The 25,464-nt window shown below is 53.2% G+C and overlaps 1 protein-coding gene across 2 annotated transcripts in view; it reads left to right on the top strand.

Annotated features, from left to right (window-relative positions):
- RAI1 (retinoic acid induced 1) overlaps positions 1–25,464 on the top strand; it is a 74,232-nt gene that overhangs the window by 8,624 nt on the left and 40,144 nt on the right. Inside the window, exon 2 of one of the 2 annotated variants that reach the window (XM_027683817.1) lies at positions 3,335–3,446. The exons of the other annotated variant lie outside the window; for it this stretch is intronic. The gene's annotated coding sequence lies outside the window, so the exon portion shown is untranslated. The remainder of the gene's footprint in view (positions 1–3,334; positions 3,447–25,464) is intronic. 2 annotated transcript variants of the gene reach the window in all.

The raw sequence follows: 25,464 nt of genomic DNA, 5'->3' as shown, positions 1-25,464 counted from the left end.
AGACTCCAGTTGCCTCATGCAGAGCTCGACTCCAGGCAGAGGGTGACCGTAAGTGACTTGCCCAAGGTCACACTCCAGCTCCCTGGTTCAGCTGGAAATAGCTCCAAGGTCTCCTGATCCCCCCAGCAGCCCCCTCGCTGCCAGGCGAGACGGAAAGGTGCAGAGTTCACACGTCTTCTCTAACCGACAGCCCGGCTCCTGCCACCTCACCTAAAACCTCCTTGGCTCTATTTTCTGCCCCCCACCCTTGGGCTGAGTCAATGCAGCCCCCTCTCAGCCCCCCCTTAATAACATGGGCTCCTGTGGCATATTTATGCCTCCAAAGTGGAGCGTTGTGCCGGCGTTCCTGTTCGTGCGGCACCCGCGCAGCCCGGCTGCTTGCTTCCACCAGCTGCTGCTGCCGATTTCCCTTAAAAATAAAACCCCTCTAAAGGTACAGCAGGGACACCTTAAATGCAGAGCTGTGGCGTGCAGTTAATCATATCCTCTTAACGGGTTTATTCGCTCATTAAATATTTAAGACTCGTTTCTCTTTATCAATAGTGTGGAGGCGTGCAGGCCCCGGTGCAAAGATTTATGCACACAATAGGATCGGTGCATTTAGATTTGTTTGAAGGGATCTGAGAGCCATTTAAAACTCGACCGAGGGGGACGGTTTCTGCTGCCGCTGTTTTCCTCTGGTGAGGTTTCTGCCTCCTGACTGTGGTTGGGAGATGGCAGGAGGGGAGGTTGGGGGGTGTGGGCTGAGGGGTGCCTTCGGTACCCCTATAGTTGCTTTTGAAATAGCTCTGCCCCCTTTCTGAGGGATGCTGAGGTCTTGGAGGGGATGTGTCTGGCTTGAGTGTCTACTAATGATGAGGATGGTCTGTGTGTGGAGGCAGTACCTGGTGCTGGGAGCGTGTTTGTGGAAGTGGTATTTTGATCCCTGTTTCCCATCACTGTCTGTGTGAAGAGCTTTGCCAAAGAGCTTTGCCGTTGCAGCTCAGATGTGAATTCCAGCTCGTCTGGCGCCGTTCGGGAGCCGTCATGCAGGTGCAACATCTGTTGTTCTTCTGTTATTACCTGGGCTCTGCTCTTCATGCAGGTGTAAGAGCAGTGGTGGCCTTTTCAGTTCAGAGGATAGGGAGGGACAAAACCCACACCATCATCCTGGCTCTTCCTCCCCATCATCTGCCCCCCTACCCACTGCGGCTCACCAGCCCAGACCTCCATCCTGAGCATCTTCATCCAGTACCCACCATCTCCAACCTGCACCCATGCCTGGTCCCCAGTCCCTACGTGGGGCTCCATGGCCTCCAGCTGCTGCCAGATGTCACTCACCCTGGGTGCATGGAGGTGATTCCTCCTGCCCTTGTGCTCCCCACTGACGTGTGTGTGACTGTTCCCCGAGCTCCAAGGGCTGTGGGTTGTGATGTGAGGTGTCAGACAGGGCCAGGGGCCTCACTGTGTGTCCGATGCAGTTGCACAGTGTGACCTGTACCCGTCCTTCCATGGAGCGCGTTGCTGGAGCTTGCAGGGACAGCAGGTCCTGGCATGCAGGACTCTATCTCCATCTCAGCAGCCTCTGCTTAGACTGGGAGGGAACATCTCATGCCAAGACCTGTCCTCCCCAGGCTGCAGCTCAGAGTCAGAGATGGCAGCAGCTTACGCCCATTTTTTTTCGCCCCCCGTGGCATCCTGGCAGGTTCTTCCCACAGCTTTGCATGCAGCCAGGCATGCCTGTTCCAAAAACTCCTCTCCAGGAGGTGCCGGGGGTGGATAGGAAGGGTGAGTAACTGCAGCGGCAATGGGCAGAGCTGGCAGCTCCCTCCTGAGGGTGTGAGAAATACCCCAGCTGGATTATTGACAGCCCAGAGCATGGGAAGTGCGTGCATGCGTCAGATATTTACCCAAACCTCTCCTGCTTTGCAATGTGCCCACGAAAAAAAGGATCTGACAGCAATAAAACTGTCGGGCGGCTGCTGCTGCTTTTTTTTAAAGTTCTATGATAGCTTCTCCCCCCCCTTTTTTTAATAGCTAATGCATCTGTCACTACTTTCCTAATGAGCTTTCCAAAAAGGGCCTTGGGGACCTCTACCTCTCCATGTGGGCTTGGATCAGAGCATACTCAGGGGAGGCAGAGAGGATTCAGCTCCCTCTTTCACCCCCATCCCCTCCCCACACTCCTCTCCGAGGGCAGGTTGTCCAGAGGGAGGGGAAGGCAGCAATATCTCAGCACTCGGCGAGCTGGCGTTCACCCCCTGCAATCACAGCCAATAATGACAAAAAGACGGGGCTGCTGCCAGAGATAGAGAGCTGAGCTCCAAGCGTTACAGCAATGTCACAGCCTTGGGACTGCTGCTGGCTGCTACTGGAAAGAAATTTCCTCACAACAGGCAGAGTTATAGGAAGGAGCCATTGATTGCATTAAAAAACACCCTCCCCACCTCTTTTTTTTGGCATGGATTTTCAAGGCTGCTTTTTTTTTTTTTCGTCTCCCCCCCCTTTCTCTCTCCATTTGCCATTGAAGTTGCGTTCAATAAAACCCATCGCCCGAGAGCGTCTGTTCGCATGTTCTCAGCAGTACAATGGGCAGAGGACTGCAGTGTGCAGAGCCCCAGCCAGCCTCTGCAGACAATGAGGGGCTGGCAGCGGGGCAGGGGGGGGCTTCTAGTTTATTTTATTTCATTTTTCCCCCACCTGCCAGCCCCCACTACTAATTGTAATCACAAAAGGCAAATGGGAAGGGACTGGGGGAGCAAGGCTGTGGTTCACTGGGGTCATGGTCTCCATCAGTCATTCTCCCAGCCTGTTGCTGGGTAAAAGCTCGGCTCCTTGGTTTATCAAAATGACTGTGCAGTAAAAGCCTCTTTGCCCAAACCTCCGCCCCCCCAAAAAAGCTGTTTCTACTGACTCAAAAAGCCTGAATTTCCCATTATCGTCCATGGGAGACTTTCCGTTGACTTCTCTAAGCACAGAAGGGAAAACAGAGGGTTTGGTGATTCAGGCACAGACCTGGGATCTCTTCCTTTCACTGACGCTGTTGGCAAATCCTTTAGGATTTAGCCCAAATCATCCAGGGACCAAATGCTGCCATCTCTGTGCCACTGATAGGGCACAAGGGGATGCACCACTTGGCAGGAGTGAATCCCTAATTGTGCTGTGCCCGAGTGCCCCTCAGCTGTGAGATGTAACAGTTGCTCAACCTACGTTGTGTGATGGTGGAGAAGCTAATAGCTAATAATGCCAGGGAGATGCTTCCAGATCTCTAGATAAAAGGTGCTCAAGGAGGGAGAATTATTATCAACATGGGCCAAAGAGCTACAGGGGATTCGAAATCTGTTTGTGTTTGTAGGATGTAACCACTAAGGAGGGAGAGACTGGGACAATGGAGCATGCACAGCACTAATGGAATGAGCGTAGGAAAGAGGATATCTCTGGAGACCCTTAGAAACCATTTCCCAGTGGTAAGATCTACTTGGGTTGTTTGTTCTTCTTCCCAGATGAGAGCTGCAGTCGTGGACGCTTTTATCACTTATGAGCTGGACTAGATGGAGGCTGGAGAGTGTATTGTATGGGCAAGCCCACCTGGCTTTCCAGTGGGTGGGTACTGATTTGTCCAGTCTCAGCTTCCATTTCTGGCTTTCAGAGCTGTGTTTTATAAAAGAGGAACCTGGACTGGGCATTTCAGACCTGCTCTTCAAGCTTACGGGCTGCAGGTTTGGCCTCTGGTAGAGGTGCAAGGGCATGACTTGGGCACCTTGAGGGTGCAGTGGAAGGGTTGTTCAGGGTGAGCTCATCCTGTCCCAGCTTGGGATGGAGCCTTGGGATATAGATTGGGCTGAGGTGTGGATTTAATACAGCTCCATGGTAGCATCTGGTGGTTCCTTACAGCCATTTCACTCAGAGATTCCCTTTTTCCAGCTGATTCACTCGTTTCTTGATGTAAAGCTCGCTCAGGCTCCACATACTAACACACCGAGGTCCAGGATGGAGGCTCCTGACAGGCTCTGAGCCCGGTGGGGCCAGGGACTGTACAAACACAGGTTGTCCCGTGAGATTAAAACCAAGCTAGACAAGCTGCTGTTTGTTGTCTGTGGTCTGGCAGTGCTGAGAGACCTGTACATTGCTGTGCAGAGTGTTGGGCAGGCAGGTAAGACAGAGTCAGCGTCCGTCCCGGCTCCCCTGGAGCGTACATCCTGCTTGCCCACAGATCCTCACTTCCATCCTGCTCCAAAATCACGTCGCCTTTCCTTTGCGCCCTGAGACAGCCCCATTTTGTGCTCAGGGGAGCTGCAGCCTCACTCCCTGGAGACCTGCAGCACACCATGCTCTTTTTTTCCCTCTCCTGTCCTTTTTTTTTTTTTTTCCTCTCTCCTGGACACTTTACTTAGGTTCTTTCTTCCCTCTCATTTTCTCTACCATCAAATGAAAGCCATTCAGACCAAAACGGTTCAGTCTGCTCTTTGTGTCTGGAAAACAGAACACCAAAGACAGCTGGACCTACCCGAGATGGCCACGGCCGTGGCAACAGTGGCTCTTTGTTAGCGCTGTTGTCTCTGCCCCTATCTCCAGTGTCTGGGGCCCTGTCTCTTTAAAGCTTTAGTGTGCTGTGTCAAAGCCAACAGAGAGTTCAGCTTATTAATGGATTCGCTAGGTTAATATCCCAACAGTTTGGTGTGGTGGGGTTTTTTTTCCCTTTCCACCAGCATAATTTAGAAAGAGGGGGAGGGGGAGAGAAAGATAACCCAGTCCCATTTCTGGGGAGGAGGGCACGGCATGGCTCATTGCTTTGGAGAAATGGAGCTGGAATGGTTGGTCGGGGCCACGAGAAGGTGGTGGCCCAGCCCTTTGCCTTCCTGTCTGTATGTACATCTCTCTCTATCTCCTTCTCCTGCGGGGTTCCCTGCATCAAAGCTTCTTCCAGTTCTTATGCTAATGAGGTGCATTAATGCTTAATGACTGTGAACAGGCTTGTTTAATTGCACCTATCTGAGCAGGAGGCACGTTGCTGTATAAGAGGGAACGACCATGTAAGCAGCTGCATGCCCTCCTGGACAGTCTTAATTACATGTAAAACTGATGTGATCTAAACCACCAGGCTGGTGATTAGTTTAGTGAGGCAGGTGGTACTTTGCAATTCAGTGCCTCAGAAACTCTAGAGCAAGTGAGATCAGATTCTTTCGTAGGCTATGGAGGATAAGGCAAGCCCTGATCATCCTTGAATTTGATGTTGGGTGGGGACAAGCACGGCATAGTAGATTAATTTAATTAATTTATTGCAGTTAGTTTGCAAAGACATTATCCGCCAGCGTCTGTGCAGAATACTGAGCAGTCCCATTAATGCAATGCTATTTTGCCTGTAAATCCTCTCCCCCCGCCCCTTACAGGAGGAATGAGCTGCGATGGTCTCAGCTTTCTGCAGCGTTATCTCGCGCTGGTTGAATACGACTGATTGTCTGAACTACAAAGGGGCCCGGCTAATGCAAAGCCATCCCTATTGGCACCAGACCTAGATTAATGACTCTGCATGCATTGACTTGGCTCCAAACTGGATTTCCCTAAAGCAGCTCGCTGCTGTCTGCACTCCAGTATCCTCTAACCGGGCTGGGATTGTTGGGCTGGCGAGAGCCGCGGATCTGGGAGCACCTCCAAGTGGGAAGGCTGTGGATTAGGGGTGCGCAGGTATGAAGGTACCTGTTATCGCCAGCCATCTGCTGCTCATTACCCGGCCTCGCCGCTTGTTGTTATTTGTTTTGCTTTTATTCACCGGAGGGGGGATGTTTTTTAAAAAACAAAACAGCCTTTTTTCAGAAATGGCTTTGGGCAGGGGAGCAAACCAAATCCAGCAGGATTTATTTTGGGGTCGGTTGTGCTCCCAGGGTAGGTATCTCCTGACTGGGTGGATGCTCAGCTCTTCCCTGTCCCTGCACCGGGCTCTTCGCCTCGGCTCCTCTCCCTTGGGCACTTCCTCCCCGTTGCTGTCCCATGAACTCTCTGATCTCCCCTCTCCCTGCCCGCCCGGGCCCCAGCCAAAGCTCTTCCTGACGTTACTCCCACAACAACCACTTCCTTCCCGTCCCGGCAGCCCCCAGCTCCGCAACCGTCCCTGCCCGGCCCCTCGCTATCTCCCTGAGACCCCTCTCCTGCTCCTGCACTTCCAGCCACTGCTGTTTATTTTGTGAAAGGGCTCAGAGGCTCTTTCTCCTGGAGCGAATCCCATGGCTGCAGGGCTGCCCGCGTGGGGGGGTCACTCAGCGTCTCACTTCCACCATGAAAGCCTTCTGCTGGTGTCCACAATACCCACGGGGTTTTGGGATCAGAAACCCACCACCTGGGACATGTTTTAGCCAACACACCAGGATCAGCTCCCCAAAGCGAAGCATCCCCCCAAGCCTGACGTGCTTCAGGCTCAGCAGGGAGGGACGGCCTGGCCATGGCAGCCGCCTGCGTGTGGTGGGAAGGTGGCAGGGCAGGAGCTGGGGAATAGGTAGAGGAGGTGTGTGGTGGGGGATGAGAGTGCTGTGGTGTTTTCCATGGTGTCTTCCTCGGTGTCTTCCTCCCAGTCGACATGTTTGCTGGGAGGAGAACGCACGTGGCCATGGCGGGGGCAGCAGCTGAGGACAGGGGCTGGCAGGAGGAGACACAGTGAGCCTGAGGGGAGAACAGGGACCTGCCTGGTTTTGAGTGGGAGCTCTCCCTCCACCGGAGCGAGCCCCACTCTGAGGGGCCGCAGCTGCCTGTCTCCCTATGGGGAAGAACAGCAGCTCCGCTGCCATCTGCCTTCCCCTCGCACACCCCATCGTGGCTGTTCCCCTCCTCGTCCCACCAAGGCACAATTTGCTGCACCAACACTTGGCCTTGCAATGGCTCTGAGGCAGACTTAGGGTGGAAGAGCAGACTTTTCCTCTCAGAGAAGCCACCCTAAGTGCAACCCTGTGGTGGTGGCACCAAGACAGCCCCTGAGCATCGTGGCATTGCTGCTCCCAGGGACCATCCGAGACCTCGCTGTGGTGGCAGTGTCATGACCACCCACAGTGCCACCACTTTGAGTGGGACAAGCACCCCGAGACACCCCACCACTGTGAAATCAGTTTTGCTCTCCTGAAGAGAGATGCTGTGAAAGCAGTGCCATGTCAGGGTGCATCCCCTGGGGGGGGCTCAGCCCTGCCTCGTTTGCGGGTGAAACACCCTTGCACTGAACCCCCAGCCTGAGCAAAACCTTTTTTTAGCACTCCCCTATTTGCCAAGCGTACTTCCTTTCTTTTGATTCTTACCACCTACATACAGTCTGACTGCAACAGCAAAAAAAAAAGGGGGGGGGGAAGAATTGCAACATTCAGTCGAAGGCTTTTCTGTCTAATGACGTTAAATTTATTAACCAAAACTCCAGCTGCACCAGGCTGGGATCTAATAATATTCAGGCTATGGAGACATCAAGTAGAAAGGAGCTTAAAGCCCTTTTTATTTCACAGTAAAACTGTCAGTAAATAACTGGATTGTCTTGAGACTGAGAAAATGGGGATTTATCTTCCTGAACATGAAAAGTGTGCTTATTTTTTTTTATCAGCTTCAAAAAGCCCCAGCAACCTTGATTTTCCTTCCACACCGTTCTCAGCAGCTCTGCCAAGCCCCAAAACCACACAAATCAAGAGACAGGCTCTAAAGATATTTTTAATTAAATTAATTCCTTTTCCTTCCTTCCCCATTTCTCCCTTGTCCCCTCCTCCATCCTCTCTTTCTCTCTCCCTGTGTCCCCAGCTAATGACTTCTAAGCACTGTGACATTTCAGCACTGGCTGTCACTAACACCACACCTCCGTGCTGGTTATAAATTGGGCACAGAGACATAAAATTCCCTGCAGAAGGTCCCCGTTTGATGATATTCTCCGAGGTAAATCTCCAATAGCTCCCTGTTTTCTTTAATAACGCTAATAGGCATAGATTAATTAAACTGTTATATTACTTCCTTCTTTCTACCAGCACCAGTTAGAAATCTTATTACCTGCTCCTCTCTGCTTGCCTTTTCCCCAAGGTGGTTATATTCCAACCAGTTACCAAGGTTTCTCAGAGCCTGTAGCACAAGGTGAAACAGCAGACAGCGTCTCCATGAGGCTGGATCCTGCTTCCAGCCCTTGGTTCCCAAACCCCACCGACCTCGGCAGAGCCCGGGTGGGTGTAAGCGGGGTCAGGATTAAGCCTGGTTTGTCTGAAGAGGTTCTGTCTTGAAAGCAACAGCAGGGCTATTGTTGAGTCTGGATGCCCACTCTAAAAGGGACCACAGCTGTAGGAAAGGGAATTGTATACATCCATCAACTCCTCCAGGGCCTCAGGATGTATTAGTTAAGATTGCGGGATAGCATGTCTCGGCTCCACTGAAGGGCTCCTTTGAATGACATGTTGGATATACTGTTGCACATCTGGCTGCTGTATTATTGAATTGCTCCTACGGTTGCATTTTCCAGACCGCGGGAATGTGTTGGTTCAGGAGTTGGGGGGGAAAGGATGAAGGGGACAACATGTGGGAAAATTAGAGGGATGCATCCTGCGGGGTGGGGTGGGTTTGGATGGAGCTGCGTGGTGGAGGCGGGGAGGGAAGGGGGGAGAGCGAGGCAATGCTTTCACACAAAATGCCGTGTTGCCATTTGAAATCCACTCCAGAGCTTCCTGCTCTAATTAAATTTGTCACCATCGTTACTATAATGCCTGCCATTCCTCCGGTGCTTTTTGTTCTCAGGGATCCCAAAACATGACAGAGGCAAGGGCAGATCCTCTGCGTTTCCTCTGCGGGAGCTTTTTCAGAGCAAAACAGGGAAAATACAGTTGTAGGAGCTGCTCTGGGGCAGGAGCACAGCCACTCCTGCTTGGGGGACACTGAGGCTGGGGAATCTGTGCAGCTCTTGATGGTCTTTTCCAACCTTAATGATCCTATAAGGTGTCTCCTGGGACTGCTAATTTGCAGGCGCTTGGGTGAGCACCCTGGGAAGGCCTTTTGAAGCAAAGAGCCCTTCTTGGGCTTTCACTTGGCTCATCCCACTCTCGGCCCCTCTGGACCTGCAGAGAGCCCAATGTCCCTGAGCCACCTCTGCTTTTGGCACCGTATATGCCCGCTGGCCACTGCCAGCCTGCCAAGAGATGCCCCGTATGGCTGCTCCGTGCCGCTCTGGGGCAGGAGGAATTCACTAATTACTCACAGCTCTTAATATGGCCCCTGAACGCTGCCAGAGTGGCGTGAAGGGCTCAGAGCAGGAGACACAACCTGCTCCATCGTGTCTTCTGTGTCAGCTTGCAGCGAACTGAATGCAAAAAGGCTGTCTGAGCTGCAAACAGCAGAGCCCTTGGAAATTTAAAGGTGCAGAGCACAGAAAACAAAGGCGTTTGTGCTGCTGAATATTCATCCTGGCGTCTGATCCTGCCAGGAGAGAAGCCCGCACAGCTCCCCTGAAAGCTGATGGGAGGGAACCTTGGTCTCAACCTCATCTTGGGCTCCAGCCCAAATCTGAGGGGGGAGAGCAAATTAGTCCTTAATGCACATATATCTTAGACTAAAACCTGATAAGGGAACTCTCCTATGTTAATTTACCTGAGTTATTTACTATACTGATTGCTGAAGGTACTCTGATTAGCGCATGAAATATTTCTATACCTTCGGTCTGATTAACCCATATCTGCAAAATAAATATTTGTCTCATTATAGTTATGCGATCGTGCAATCAAAGACCCCATCATAATGGGAAAGGGAGAAGTATCCATGTGGAAAAGGCAGGGAATGGCGACACAGAACGTGCAGGTTGGAGAGCGGGGAGATGAAAAGCAGGGGCATGGCTGGAGGGGGAGGCTCAGTGGTCCCAGCCTCTGGCTGGGGGGGAGTTGAAATGCCGGGGAGGGCACGATTCTCCTCCGGTTTCACCGGTGCTAATTGGGACTAATTCCGTTTGACTCAGCAGCGTTGCGCCAGTCCCAGGGAGAGGAGGGTCAGACCTTGGGAATCACAGGGGTGAGTCCCAGCAGGCTCCCAGCCTCCGGCTTTTTTGAAACAGAAGCAGGGAGTTCCCGGCAGCGCGGTGCGTGTGCCAGTCTCCCAGACGAGCTCTTAAAATAGCCCAGCGCACCAGGCTGTGGCACCGGGGGAGAGCGCGGAGGATGAAGTGTTCAGTCTTCCTGGCCCAGATCCGGGGAGAGGGGGGTTGGCAGCTCCCTGCCCAAGGCGAAGGTGGCTTAAAGTGCGATTTGGGGACATGGGCAGCTGTCACCCCACAACCAGGTGGCAGGGAGCAGAGGAGTCATCAGCTGGTGAGGCCGGCACCACCGAGCATGCTGGACATCCTCCCTCAGCAAGGGGAGCTGTAAGTCATCTGGAGGAGAGGATCCCCCCTCTGCTGTTACAGGGCTGTTTTGCATATGCTCCGTGAGGAAAAGAGAGGAGTTTTATTGTGGCTGTACAGAAGAGCTAAGTCAAGAGGCTGCTTTATGGCTGGCGGATCCCAGCGTGGAGAGCCAGGCGTCCCAGATGCAGCATATAGCAAAGCCTGGCAGCGTCGTGGAGCACTGCTGCAGCACTGCTCAGAGAAAGAGCTGAAGTCATTTTTCTTCTAAGGGCAGGGGGTAGTGGGGAGGAAATATGAAGGCAGCCCTGTTGCTAAGGAAATCTGCTCTTTGTACGGTTGTACATTTAGGTAATGCTAATGAAAGGCCATATAGTAGCGAGGTGCGGATGTCAGCACTGTGCACTCCTGGATATTTGATTAGCATTTCTTTGACTTTGCCTCCTCTAACAGAAATACCTGAGTACGTGGACATTAGGAAAACAAAATCCCCCCCCTTCTCCTCTGCCAACAGCCCAACGTTACGCAGAGAAAGGAAAAGCCAAAATAAGACACTCCATAATGAATATGTGTTTTTTTCCCCCCGCACACACCCTGGAGAGGATGAGAGCAAACATGTGATGAGAACAGAAATAGTCACATCACTTAATGCATTGCTGGACGGGACCCAGCCGGCACAGCGATGAACCTGGCGTGAGACCCGAGAGCAGCAAACCAGCATAGCATCCCATTTAATGGCTGATGGCCCACAGATGTTTTAAACCTCGAGACTGCATCTCTCAGAGGTTTCCCTTTCGACTCAAACATCAGCGGGCAGCTTTTGGAAGCAGAGGCTGTGGATGCTCTATCCAGGGACCCAGCACATCTGCGGATTAGCTGGTGTGTGCGTATGTGTGTGGCATCTGAGCCCGGATCCAGTGATCTGGCTTAGGAAGCGGGAGAGGACCCACACTGCTGCTACAGAGCACCGTGTCCTGCTCTTGAGCATCACTGGAAGAATGAGTCAGCCTTTTTCCTTCACACGGGGGTCGAGTGGCTGCCCCTGTCTGAGTGTCACTAATAAAAGCACCCAGAAATGGAAGGGCTCTGTGCTTGCATGGCGTGCTTGTGACAGTCTTAAAGACCAGCTGCTCTGCGTGAGACTTCCAGAGAGCGAGAGCGTTTGAATGAAGCCCTTATATCTCTCTCTTTTTCTTTTTCCCTTTTTTTTCTTGCCACACAGTGCAGCGTGGGCTCTGTTCCTCCTCGCCTTTTGCTCTTGCTCCCTGGGGCAGCCTGCTGTGTCTCAGAGGCATGAGGAGTGAGTCCTCCCGGGAGTCCTCCAGCTCGTGTGAGGAATGGCCCCTCGGGGGCTAAATCCAGCAGTGGGGCCCCGAGGTGGCAGAGACGTCTGTGAGTGTCTCTCCTCAGTGACAGCAGCGCCTGGGACAGAGATTTTGGAGGTTTGCACGCCTTCACTCCCTCCCTGCCAGCACCTGCCCCTCCCTCTTGCCGTTGTGCAACATCCCAAGGGCAATTACAGCAATGCTTACGTGGAGGAGTGATATTGGGAAAGTATTTAGTCATTTTAACTGTTCTGCTGGCGGCTCCCCTCCCTTAAGGTGGTTCCTATTTCTTCTTCTCCCTCTCCCAGCATTTCATGGCAACTCCGTGGCCCAGCGACCCTTCTTGGTGCGTCCTTGGCTACAGAGGGCTCCTCTTGGCAAGGGGGAGCACACACTCCCACGGAAGAACCACATTCCTGTCGGATAACACTTTTCCTTTCCTTTCCCCATCCCTCATGTGCTTATTACAGTGATTTTAAAGCTTCCGCCCCTGTACAGCAGTGGGGGGGGGATATGTTTTTGAAAGCAAAAGTAAGAGGCAGGAGGAGGCAGAGCTTCTCCTGCTCTCAGAGGCTTCTGGACGCTTCTCTGTCTCCATCCCTGGAGTGATTTTCCCCAGGCCCAGTGTAAACAAGGCAATCCGTTACGGCAGTTTGAGCGTTACTCCACAAACACGCCGCTGGTCCCTGCCCCCACCGCAGGCTCCCTCTGCTCCTGCTCTTCCTGCTGCTGTGCCGTGCTGTGCCGTGAGCCTTGGCTTGGCACAGGGGTTATCGGATGCTTGACCACATGTGGGAGTGACCTCCGAGCACTGGAGGGTGAGGAAAACTCCAGTGGGAACCGGAGTTGAGCCTTCACAGCCCCATCACTCACTGCGCTCAGCCCAGCTGGGAGGGTCAGTTGCAAAACTGGGGAGTGTTCAGGGAAGTTTCAGAACACTGATGCACTCCCAGGGAAACACGTGGAAGAGTCCTGGGTATTGTTTATCCTAAAAAGATGGTGAAAAGAAGAGGCCGCAGTGAAAGAAGATAAGCTCACATGCGCACAAGAGCAACACTAGAAAATACATGATTAAGGTTACAAAGTCAGGCATGGAGCATGTAAGAAATCCTGGAATTAAGGACACCTGAGCGGCTTATGGCCACGGAATGCCGTGCATTCATTAGGGCACAGTCTTAATTCTGTGGTTGCAAGGTGTTCCTTCCGCAGGGGCTTTTCCTCAGGAAGTATGGGATGGATGGAATTTGGTTGAAAGCAGCTCAGTGTCCAGTTTGTGACACTATTCTGTCTGCAGCCCCAGTGCCTCGTTCGCTGTGCATCGTGCAACTCCTGCTTGGAGGGCGAAATTTTTCCTCCTGAACTATCCCAAAATGCTAAGCCTGCTCTTGCCTCTGGCTTTCCCTTCCTTCCCTCTGTCCCACCTCCGTGCTGCTCAGTGGCTGGCAGGGGGGAATAGCAGGACCCCCCCAGCAATAACCCTTTTGGGGAGGGCTGGCTTTGCCCTGGGACCCCGGAGCAGGAGGGAATACACTCTGCAGCTCCAGGAGGGCTGATGCAAGTGCAGCCCACATGCTTCATGCTGCCAGCATTTGATTTTCCATCTGTTTTTTGTTTTGGTTCAGTTAAAGGCAGAGAGGAGAGGTGGGTTTTGGTGTGAACCTCCTGTCTGTCTGCATGGGGGGTGTGGGACAAAGGCAGCTTAGCGTGGAAAGCCCCAGAAGCACCCCAAGGAGTGGGATGGGGGACTTAGAAGACATCGTTTCTCCTGAAGCTGTGGGAAAAGTGTATATTTAGGAGAAGCAGCCTTGCAGCCTGCTGTATGTATTCACTGTCTGAGAGCCGAGCCAGCCAGAGCCTGGAGGGGACAGATGGAGGAATTAAGGACATCTCAGCTGGGCAGCAGGACCAAGGGATGCTTGCAGGGAAGCTGGCTCCCACACCTGAACCACTTTGGAGACAAGGCTGGGAGTTACCCAAGCTTTTCTTAGCAAGAGAGCCCTCCACCGGAATAATGTGTTGTGGACATAAAAGGAGATCTGGAGAGGGAATATTTTCACCCTGGAAGCTGCTAAGGAACTTGCATTTAGCTGCTAGCAATCTGTTTCAAACTGGGTTCCTGTCCCAGGAAAGAGAAAGCAGAGCAGTCTCGCTGTGCAGACCGACTATAAATTCTTTCCTGGCTTTGCTGGGGAAAAACAATGTGCTCTCAGTGAAAACCTCCCAGAAATCCAGGACGTGGGTATTTTATATGTCAGCTCTCAGCCACTTTGGAGAGAGCAGCTAAGGAGACCAGTCAAGTAGATCCCCTGACTTTTATTTACGGGCAAGTCAGTGGAGTGTCTGGCGAAGGACGGAGATGCTGCTGCCCTTGCTGAGCTGGGCAGGTCACGGTGACACACGCGTGACCATGGGAGAGAGGCTGGGAAACCGTTCCTGAGAGAAGAGATTTGAGAGGGATATGTATAGCAAGAGCACAAAACTCAAAAGCCACGGTGAAACTTTGCATTTAGATGCCTGCAGCAGCAGCCTGGGGAGCTTTCCGTGAGGACCGATACATTTCCCGCCTCACGGCATTTGCTTAGAAAGTATTCATAAATATACCCGCCACTACTAACCATCTTTTTCTGCTGGGAATTGCCATTAGCAGCTAAATTCAGTGTTTTACATATAAAAAGCATTGAGACTTAATTCTGTGCAATGCTTTCTTCAAAGTCCTTATAGAAGAGACAACTCCAGGCTGGATTTCAGCTGAGTTACAGCGAGGTGTTGGGAAGCAGGAGTTGTATTGCTGCACCCAGGAGGTGCATGTGGTGTGGTCAAGAGAAGATGCCACGAAGGATGGGGTGTACTCCCCAAAGGTGGACCCGTTAGACTTGTGAGTCGCTGCACATGGAAGCAACTTCCATGAAATGCGCACAAACAACTCACTGGGAGACCAAAAATGGACAGGGCTTTTTGGATGCAGCGAGACTCCTAAAATCACAGAATGGTTTGAGTTGGAAGGGATCTTAAAGCTCATCTCATACCACCCCCTGCCATGGGCAGGGACACCTTCCACAGGTTGCTCCAAGTCCCATCCTGCCTGGCCTTGGACACTTCCAGGGATGGGGCAGCCACAGCTTCTCTGGGCAACCTGTGCCAGGGACTCACCACCCTCACAGGGAAGGATTTCTTCCCAATATCTAATCTAAACCTGCCCTCTCTCAGTGAAGCACATCCCTGACTCTGATTATCCCATCTTGTTACAAATTCCTGCTGCAGCACAGGGGGTCATGTGAGATGTTCAACCTTTGGGACAGGGAGGGAGATTCCTGTTCCCTCAGCCACTTTCTCAGCAGTACCTGGACTTGTCCAGCCAAAGTTGTCCCCGTGCCAAAAGGAGCACAGAGCGAAGGTCCCCACGGAGTTGCTGGTTTGGAAGGAGATGCAGCCTCATGCTCCGGTCTGCGGAGGAGTTTCCAAACACGAGGTATTAGGATGGGATTTCAGTGGAAGCGGATTATCCCATTTCTCTCTTCTCTGAGCACATTTCTCCCACTGAAGCAGCACATGACAGGCAGGGCAGCCGAAGCAGCCAGCGGGGCAGCTCTCATGCCGTGCCTGCCAGAGGGGACTGAGCCCAGAGCTCTGGAGGGTTCCCTGTGTTCCCAGTGTGGCTGGAGCAGGAGCAGGGATGGCAGGAGAGGGATGGAGGGGGAGCAGACGGCGGGCATGGAGCTGTGGTGCTGGATGGGCGGCACAAAGCGCTGTCTGAACAGCAGGGACTCCGCTGGCAACGGCTGCAAATGGAGATGGAAAGGGCTGGAGAGGAAAGGACGCGACACAGCTGGTCCCCTTCGGCTTTGATCTTGAAAGCAAAGGGGTGTTGGCCACAGAGCAGAAGCGGGAAAGAAGGGGGGTGACTCATAAAAATAGTGGTGTTTCCATGAAGATGCTGTTACCTGAGGACAGGAAGGAGGAGGGACCTTGCCTGCAAATGTGGGGGGAGCTGGAAGAAAAAGTCCCCCTTATGCAGAAATATCCAGCCTGCTTAGGAACATGGAGCTGTTTGCTCTGCAGCCAGAGGGTTGGTTGTTTGCTGGGAGTTGCTGGTTTTGTGCAGAGCAGAAGGTGGTTTGTATGCTTGTTGCTTCAGGGCAAAAAAAGAGAGAAAAATAAAGGAAGAGCTGGTTTTCTTGGAGGCCTGGGTGGAGATGCCTTCGGAAGAGAAAAGAGGGATCTCCTTTGTAATAACCCATCCTGGGCCTCTACATCCTTCCTGCTGCTGGATGAGGGAGTGTGTCAAGGGGGATGATCCAACCCTGGGTAGCTGGGGAGGAGTCAAAACACACCCCAGGATCTTCAGTCAGAGACTCTGGTCATGGGAGGGCTGAGGTTTGGTCTTCCTGACCACCACGGGGTTTGTGCTGGGCAGAGGGTTGTGGTTTACTCACGGACATGTAGATTTGTTCCACATACCTGTCCCTTCCTCTCACAAGTGATAGATGTGCCCTGTCCTGCACAGGAGGATACGAGAAGGATGAGTGATCATGGCTGAAGCCTGCCCGCATCAAAACAAGCTCAAACTTTCTCTCTCTGCCCCCTCCATGAGCCCTTGGGGGATTCCAGCTCACAGAAGCCTTATTTGCAGCATCGGACCAGCTCTAATTTTTATCCTGGAGGCAAAAATCACTGGAAATAACGCTTCATCACTCTGAAGGTCCTGACACCACCCTTAACCACCACATCACGAACCTCCTGTCGCAATTGTGATCTGCGTATGTGTCAAATCTTGCCTCGCAGATAAAAGCTGCTCCACAGGCACCTTTTGTACTAAAATACGGAGCCTTTAAAATGTGAAAGAAACAACAAAATGTAGGACGCCACACAAAGCTGACCCACTGGGGACTGGGGGGGGGGGGGAAACCCGCAAGAAGGAGGGCTTGACACACAAAAATTGTTTTGTTAACAAAGCATCATTGTTCCACTCTGAATCGGTTTGACTGGAGTGGTAGAAACACCCCATCTGGAGACAGATGGAGAGTTTTCTGGCTAAAGAGACGGCGGGAGGAGGGCCGGCTGACAACCCAGCAGATAGCATTGTCTGCTGCTACCTTGGCAATGGAGAGGAGAAAGGGCGGGTGGAAGATTAGGCGTCCCCTATGCAACCTGCTCGTCGCGCCAGATCCCTCCGGAGGAAGGTGTGCGCCCAGGTTGGCAGCTCACACCTCGGGATAATCCTCCCTCTTTTCTTTTGGGGCTGGTTGGGTGCTCACGGGGACCAGCGAGGTGTCACCGTGTGCCCCTCCAAGGTGCTCTTGGTGAGATGGAACCATACCACTTGTGTGCTGTGCCATGGCTTTGTGTGGTGTGGGTTTAGCAGCACTGGGGGACCAAAGTGGAAGCGGCTTCCCAAGGTGAGCGCAGAAGGCTCTTGGATGGGTCTTGCCACTAACTTCCAGGAGAGCAGGATTTGGGCTGCTGGGAGGATGCTGAGTGGAAACCAGCACGGTCAGAGCTGCTGGGAGTGAAACTGGTGGCAGCAGCAAGAATTGATGCAATGCCAGAACGCCCAGGGATGGGACATGCACACGGTGCCCTGGTGACCCAGCAGGCCTGCAGGATGCCTGAGGACCAGCTCTTGTAATTGTCCTGGCCACCTTGCTGAGGCTGGGAATGAGTGAGGAGAAATCTGTGTTGAATGTCTGGGGCCTCTGAGCTACAGCACAGGCTAAACGTGAGTGAAGTGGTTTATGGCGCCAGGCTCTGCTGGTACATGGTGTCCCTCTGCTCGTGAGAGCTCACCAACAGCCCCTGCTCCCTCTGCTGCCTTCCATGCCTGATGGGAAACTCTGGGGTGGGTTCTGCTCCTGCCAGAGCTTTGAGGGATCGTATCCTGCCCACCCTATCTGAATTCCTGATGACTTGCTAATTGCTTGACACACTCTACTTGCAATGCAAGAGACAGGCTCACGTCATCCTCTGTGGTTTGCCAGGGGAGAGTGTGAACCTCTTTTTGACTTGCCTTGAAATAGATGAAAAAGAATAGAGCTCGATATGATTAATGTGAAAACTTCAGCTTGGTTTCCTGCCTTGGCATCAGGGCTTTGGTCTTCTTAGCATCACCGTGCCTTGTTTTTTGAGGATTGGGCGCACGTGGGAGCATCTGAGAGCTGATGGTGCTGGCTGTGGTGGTCTGGGGGCTCCTGTGCAAGGCCTGTTCATAATCCCCAGCTGCTGGAGACATTCCAGGTTTGTGCAGCAGTCACAGGATTCAGGTGGTTGCCTTGAGGCACTTCTGAGATAATACCTCAAGGACTCATATTCAAACCCACTGGGGCCTTTACAGTTGCATGGTGGAAATCTATTCAGATGAACCATGGCTTTTCAGGAAGCCAGATGAGCAGCCCAGCTTGCCCAGTGGCTGCAGGCAGGCAGTCAGTCACCCATGCACAGGGGATCAGGAGACTGGCACAGCTTCCATACAGCAAAAAAAACCACTTAGAAGTAATAAAGTACAAGGTAGGTTTGAGCTTTGAGCCTCAGGGCTGCAGATGCAGCAGCGTGATGGTGGCAAGGGGTGTCCTGTTGCCTTGGTGTCCCCACACCCATCCAGCGTGGTTGGGAACCCCGTGAGGTTGGGAAGCCAAATGCAGTATTGGCTTCCCAGCCTGGTTCACTGGGTTTACCCCCTCCATCACCTGCCCTGGGACAGATCCGGCCTGGTCTGAGCAGTGCTGAGCTGGTCCAGAGGGACGCAGCACGGGGTGGAGTGTGAGGGTGACAAGGAAGGTCTGTGTCACATCATGCTGTTCAATGCATGAGATCCCAAGGTGTTTGCATCCACTGTGACACCACAGGTGCCTTTGGGATGAAGTGTGGCCTCAGGGAGGAGAAGTGAAAGTGGTCACTGAATGCAGGATGGAGTAAAACAGGTCAGATCTATTCACCTGAGCTCTCCTACAATGTGTCATGGTTGTCCCAGGGGGAAGGGACCTGGGAGAAGCAAGATACTTGGACAGCCATCTCCTGCTTTTGAAGCCATTTGCTTGCCCTGGGCTGCTGGGGACATTGTCCCCACTGCCTGCCCTGAAAAAACATCCTTTTGCTGTTTCGGATTTCAGCCCTGCTGCTGCACCAGCTGCACCGTGTTGGCAAGGGAGGAGAGAGGAGGTGAGGCAGGGCAGGCAGGCTCGGCTTGTGCCCACTGCTGTCACGGTGCAGAATCCTTGGCATTGCTGTGGATGCCAGGAGCCAGCCGGGGCACAGACCCTGCCTCTGGGCGCTGGCTGCCCTGGGAGGAGGAAACAGGGTCTGGATTGCTGGTGATGCATCAAAGCATCCACGAGTGAGGTCTGACACATGCCTGGCAGCAGGTCAAGGTGCCGTTCGCTTTGCCCTTACCACTTGGAAAGCAAAGGATTTCCCTGGGGAAGTGGCATCCACCCCACCTCCGCCCCCGTCCCGCTATCCCGGCGAGTCGCTGCGTGGCGCGTGAAATCTTTCACCTTGCTTTCCCCCCGTGCAGAAAGGGGAGAGAAATTCGCATGCAAGCTCTCCCGGGAAGCACAGGGGATGGATTCACCTTGCTGAGAGGCGAGGGAATCGCTGGGAAAGAGGTGCTGGAATAATCGCGGAGCGGATTAATCTGCAGCGACTCGGTTGTCGCCAGTCACCGGTGTAGAGGCGCCCGGGGAGGTCGGGTGCATTCGGGCGGTGTTGTGCTGCTCTCTCTGCCTCCCAAACGCCTCCTGCGCCGGGCTCTGTGAATCAGCATTTCTGCAGTCGGAATGAGACAGCGGGGAAAGGCAGGAAGATGTCAGGGCACGGGGAGCCTGGCGGGGAGGAGGATGGGGGGGGACCTCGTTAAAAAGGGGCAGCCTGTGAGTTGGGGGTGGTCTCATGCCGCGGATCTGCAATCTGCTCCCTCCAGGTTTTTTGCTCATTACCGCCGTACTCCCCTCGTGCGCAGTGGCGAGGTAAACAAGCGCTGGGAGCGATGCTTCCCCTTCCCGCTCGTCCCCTCCCCGCCCGCCGGCGACGGGGGAATGTGACAAGCTGGCACTGAGAGAAGGCATGAAAGCGATGTGATCCGCTGCGGCTCCTCAGCCGAGGACCTGGGGAGATCCAGTTACAGCGGCGGGGTTAGAACAAAAGAGATTTGCCTCCGGGATCAGTTCCTCTCCGTTTTCCGGGCTGTGCACATGCGGGTGCAGCCCCGGTCTCCGGTGGGGAGCGGAGCACCGGCAGCCCCGTGGCCCGGCCGAGCACCAGGGCTCCGATGCTCCGAAATGCTGCTTTTTCCCAAAACAGGGAGAGAGCAGGGTGATCCCCCTGGGGCAGACCTAGAAATAGCAAGGCCAGGCCAGGCTTTGCAGTGCTTGGAAATCAGGAGCCAAGCTGGGCAGTCGGCGGTTGCCGGAGCTCCAGATTTTCCTCTGCCGAGGGCTGAGCTCTGGGGTTGGGGTGTGAGACCACCCCCTTGGTCCCCATGGTTTTCTCCTGCACCCAAGGCATTTCCAGGTGACACCTCCTCCCCTCCATCACAAGGCTGGCCGGTGAGCAAAACCCCAATCCCTAAAAAGCCTTTTCTGCCCCGTAACAGCTGTGCCAACACCGTGTTATCCAAGATGCCTTTAACCCACAGCCGTGGCAGGGCCAGGGGCACCGTGAGCCTTTCACATGTGCTGCAGGACTGGCTCCCGGAATCAGCGGGATCCTGCACCCTGGGATGCTTGTCGCTCATTTTGAGGGGGATTTGGCTCATTTGGGGGTGGGGGTTTTTTGGCATATTGCCTTCTCCCAAATGCCGCTGGGGATGAGCCGTGGAGAGCACAGATGTGCATCCCGAGCATACCACAACGAGGTTCCTGATTTAAGGACTGTGATTAACCTCTTTCCGACAGTTGCTAACCAGGTGCAGGATTGTAATGGGAAGAGGAGAAAGCTCAGTGAAAACAGCCAGTTTTCCTCCGTCACCTGGAAATGCACACGGATGCCATTTTCTGCCTGGAAATCAGGCAGGGTTTAGAATTTATAAAGGGCTCAGGGACACCCTGTTTGTATCAGCACTCCTCTGTAGCTGCTCTCCAGAGCCAATCTTTTCCTTTCCTACTTGGGATCCCACAAACAAGGCATCGATGCAGTAGGAATCCGGCACAGGGTGTGCTGGTGTGTGGGATCATGGACTGTGGACTCGGGGCTCTGCATGAGGGGTAGCTAATGGGAAACAGGGCAGAAAATCACCCTAGATTTGCCTGGTCCAGGTTTCCCTGGGACCTTGTTCTTTGGAAAGCTGGCTATTGGGAGGAGAAGTGGTATTCCACAGTCAGGCATGAAAAGGGGAACCATTGCAGCTTGTGTTTTGCAGTCAAGAGTTAAACTAGGAGCTGCCAAAATTGCTCATTTTCAGGAAATCTGGTATCTGTGGGATTCAGGGCTCCTCTGGCCAGGACCACAAAAGAGCTGGAAAGGGACTTTTTCCAAGGGCATGGAGTGACAGGACAAGGGGGAATGGCTTCACACCGACAGAGGGCAGGGATAGATTGGACATTAAGAAGAAATTCCTCCCTGTGAGGGTGATGAGGCACTGGCATAGAGAAGCTGTGGCTGCCCCATCCCTAGAAGTGTTCAGGGCCAGGTTGGACGGGGCTTGGAGCAACCTGGGATAGTGGAAGGTATCCCTGCCCACGGCAGGAGAGTGGGATGAGATGGTCTTTAAGGTCCCTTCCAACCCAAACCATTCTGGGATACCATGACTGTCTCTGGCCTCCCAGGTCAGGATTTCATGTGTGACACAAATGCTGTATCTCACCCCAAATGCCCCTCTGGCATCATGGTGGGGTTTAGATCGACTTCCAAGTTGCCTGTGGGTGTTTTTCAGAGGGTTACAGTCTTTACTCCTGTTCCAGCCCTTGGCTGGGTGGTTTTAGGACCCCCCCATTGTACCTCCTCCCCTTTCCATCTCCCCATTTCTTAACTGCAGACAAATCCCTGTATTTCCCTCCAAAGAGGCTGCAGGCTGTGTTTCACACTGAGGCTCCAAATACCTTGCGGAGTCAAGAACTGTTCCTTGGGGGAACGGCAGGGAGAGAGAGGGATGGGGGAGCGGGCAAGAGGGGACCCCCCCAAAGGGGGTGAGTAGAGAATAGGTTTGGGAAATGTGAAGAGACAGAAAAATTTATTAAAAACAATTAATAGCTGCTCCAACCAAGGATTTAAACTGAAACCAAAGCCTTAGGGAGGGAGGAAATGAAGTGGCATATGATTGTTATTTTATTGCTTAATATTTTTTTTTTAAATATGATATGCTAAATGCAAATAAGCATTTGTACCGAGGAGGAGAGGGAGGGGATGGAAGACATGCCGGGAAAAGTGAGTGGGATCTAGGTTTTGCATCGTTCACTGAATTACTGGCAGGTCTTTTGTAACATCTGTTAAAAATAAAACAAACATTCATTTCCATTTCTCGCTGCCTGAGATGGCTCCTGCAAAAAAATTTCAACCTGTCCAGGAATTTGTCTTGAAAGTTGCCCTCCCTCTCCTCACGCCCCCTCTTCTCCAGGGGAGATTTCCTTCCTGGACTTCCCAGGGGCTCCATTAGCCCCACATTAAAGCCTTTTTACTTTGCTCTAAAACTCTCCATCGAAGTAAAAGGAATTCTAATAAACCGCTGGGAAGACTCTGCTATTCACTCTTTCCATGGAAACACGGCGCTGCCTCAGAGTAGAGCTCCTCTCGACGGAGCCTGGGTCACGGCAGGAGGAGACCAAGGAGGGATGCAGAGATGGTTTCCATTATAAGAGACCTTTTGAGAGAAATAATCACTGCTCTCCCACCAAGGAAAGCCTTCGAGACATCGGGGGCCTCAGCATGGCCTGGGAGCAGGGCCAGCCTTGGAGGGGGTGGTGGTGGGAAGTGGGGATGTGCTGGGCGCTGAGAAAGTCATTAAAACATCTGATTAGTGGAAATTAAGGCGCCCAGGATCAATTCCTCTTTCCTGATGGGAGGGAGGAGTCTGGGAGGGTGGATGGACCCGATGCTTCAGGCAGAGGCTACACGGGGGGCTCGGGGCTGGGGATGTGGGGTGTGGTGAGGGGACGGGGTCATGGGAGGACATGGGTGGCTCCGTGCCAAGGGCTGTGCTGCATGGACCAAACATCACACCAGGAGAATAGATTTTTCAAGACCAGAAAAAGCCTGTTTGCTCTGGGAGGGGGGTTCTGGCTGTTCCCTGGGTCCCAGGCTGAGGAGGTCAGTGGATGGATCCCTACCTAAAGCCACTGTGATATAATTAATTTCCAGCCTCCTCGCAGGCACAGTCATCCCGAGTGTTGCTGTTCCAACACCGTGCTGCAAGATGAAGGATTTTATTTTTTTTTTTTTAAGCGTGAGGAAGCTCGTTAGAAATAGCCCGAAGGGCAAAGTTAGGAAATGAAAATCCATCGGATCCGCTCAGAGCCGATGCAAGGAGCTTGATGAGAGCTGGGGCAGGGCTGCTGCTCCCTGCCTGCGAGGAGCCATCATGTGTGTGGGGTGTGTGGCACCTGGTTAGAGGTGTCACCCAGGCCAGGGGATGAGAGTGATCCACTGGGATCGTTGGGAGTGGGGCCAGGGGAGAATCAGCCAGGAAGAGGGATGAGAGGAAGATGAATGAATAAGAGCATCCCAGGTGGGTGCTGGGGAGGTCCTAGAGACCTCAGGTTGGCAGAGCATGGTGGGGCTGGATGGAGGAGGAGGCTGGTGGGGAAAAGCTCATTTTCTTCAGGATGCTTTATCGTTTAGATTGCAGTGGTGAGACACTGAGGGACTCACAGCACCTTTGTTTTAGCAGCACCAGAAATGACATTGCAATGAGTCATTATTTTTTAGCCTCTCCAGGGCAGGAGATGCAGGGTTACATCCAGAGGAGCCTCCAACTTTCATCAGCAAGGTGAGCCCTGCTCAGAGAAGATAGGAAGAGGCTTTTTCATGGTGGTTGTGCTGGTATGTGGTAGCTCAGGATGACATCTTTGGATGCTCTGGAGCCAGACTTCATCAAGGGATGGAAACCTTCCCATCCACACCACTGTGCAGCAGCATCCTCTGTGAGCTTGGAGGCTTTAACAAGTAAAGTTAATTGCTGTGATAGGTGGTGGTCTCCCACCCAGCCAGTGGTTGGGCTGAGACAGACACAGCCGTGTCACACAAACAGAGGTGATGTGGGTGTTGACACCTTGGAAATGCTGAGAAGTCATGAAATCAGCCTTTGTGAACCCGTAAGTCGTAGGCGCAGAACTGTAAAGGTGCCGGAAAAATCGCAGCGTTTAATAACCAGTGTTTGGTGGTGATTTAATTTGCATGTGGGCCTCTCAGGGGCTTGTGATTTCAGCCTTTCTCCTCACCACGGTGAGGGTTTGAGCAGAGCAGAGCTGAAGTTCTCCTGAAATCACAGGGCTCCTGGAGGTGGGGATTTTAAACATACCAGAGCCAGGCAATGACATGGATGGACCAGACTGTTGAATTTATGGGATTTTAGTGTAAAAATAACACATCCTTTAGTTGTCTTTCAGTCCCAGAGGAGAAGCTGGGGGTGTTGTCCATTGGGTCTGTCTCACCTTGGCTTTATTAGGGTGGCAGTCACAGCCCATGGTGCCAAATGGTGCTAAGCTCTTCCCTGTGAAGGGCAGGGTGGATTGGTGGTTAGGAGGGATAACACTGAGTCCTGGGAGAGCTGTGAGGTCCCAGCTTAGTTTACCATCCTGCAGAGAGGCGTGTGTGAAGTCAGAGGTGGCTGGGAGTGTGCTGTGGTGTATTAGATACAAACAGCCAGGCTGGGTCTGGGATGGGGATGAGGGTAAGGATGAGGATGAGGAGGAAAAGGACAGGGAAGACAAGAACAAGCAGTCTGCTTTGGCAGGTGCTGGATCCCCTTATGAGGTATGGTCTGGTTTGCAGCTTGATACCTCCTATCTCAAGTAATTAACAGGGAAAAGAGAGGGCCTGGTTATCCATCCTTCAAGAGCAAGGGGTTGAATTGAAAGGCAGCACCTTGGAAGTGGATCAAATAGCTCTCCAGCCCCCCGCGTACGGCTCGGAAACTTGCAGCCGTGCTGCGTTATCAAGGTGAACAGCTTTAGTTCAATTAACGAGAGGCTCAGAGCGGAGTCGTGGGAGGAGGCAGGGCTGGGCGTTTGCACCCTTTGGGAAGGAGCCGGGGAGCACGGAGCTGGCACGGCAGCGACCCCGGCACCGCCGGCGGCAGGACACGGTTGTCCCGGTGTATCAGGGCCACCAAAGCTCTGCGTCCCCTTGGCGAGGGGACCAGCTCCCCTCCTCGCCCCTGCAGCGGGTTTTATTTACCCCTTGGAAAAATCAGTGTGCGTGGAAGGATTTGCTCTTTGTTACCGTCTTCTTTTCCCCTCCCGCTAATAATAAACCTCCCCCAAAATCAATCGCTCCCAGCGATGAGCTGCCATCAGCTCGCTGTGCGCCTAAATCCCCGCAGATGATGTTGCTGGGAGCCTGCGAGCCTGGATTTTTCCTGCCGGTCGCTGCCTGGGCTGCAGCTGGCTCCGGCACGCAGAAAGCTGCAGGTGTGATTTGTTCATTTGCCTCCACCCCCCCACCCCCCGCGCTGCCTCCCTCCCGCTCTCCTTCCCTGCTGCCACCGAGCCCACCTAGCTCATCCCACCCAGACCCGCATCCCACCCTGCGCCGACTCCGGCATCTCCCCAGCGCAGCGCTGGTGGAGGGTTGGGATCTCTGGGGCTGGAGTGTGTGTGTGTGTGTGTGTGTGTGTGCGCTTGGAGGGGAAGGGGGGTTAATCTGATCCTACGAGGTTGGAAGAGGGAAAAAATCAAAACTATAAAGAAAGCA

This window comes from Neopelma chrysocephalum, unplaced genomic scaffold (genome assembly GCF_003984885.1).
Source record: "Neopelma chrysocephalum unplaced genomic scaffold, ASM398488v2 Primary Assembly neopelma1_65, whole genome shotgun sequence".
NCBI classification, from domain to species: Eukaryota; Metazoa; Chordata; class Aves; order Passeriformes; family Pipridae; genus Neopelma; species Neopelma chrysocephalum.
The sequence above is the reverse complement of the archived record's forward strand: the minus strand, read 5'-3'. Positions and strand labels throughout refer to the sequence as shown.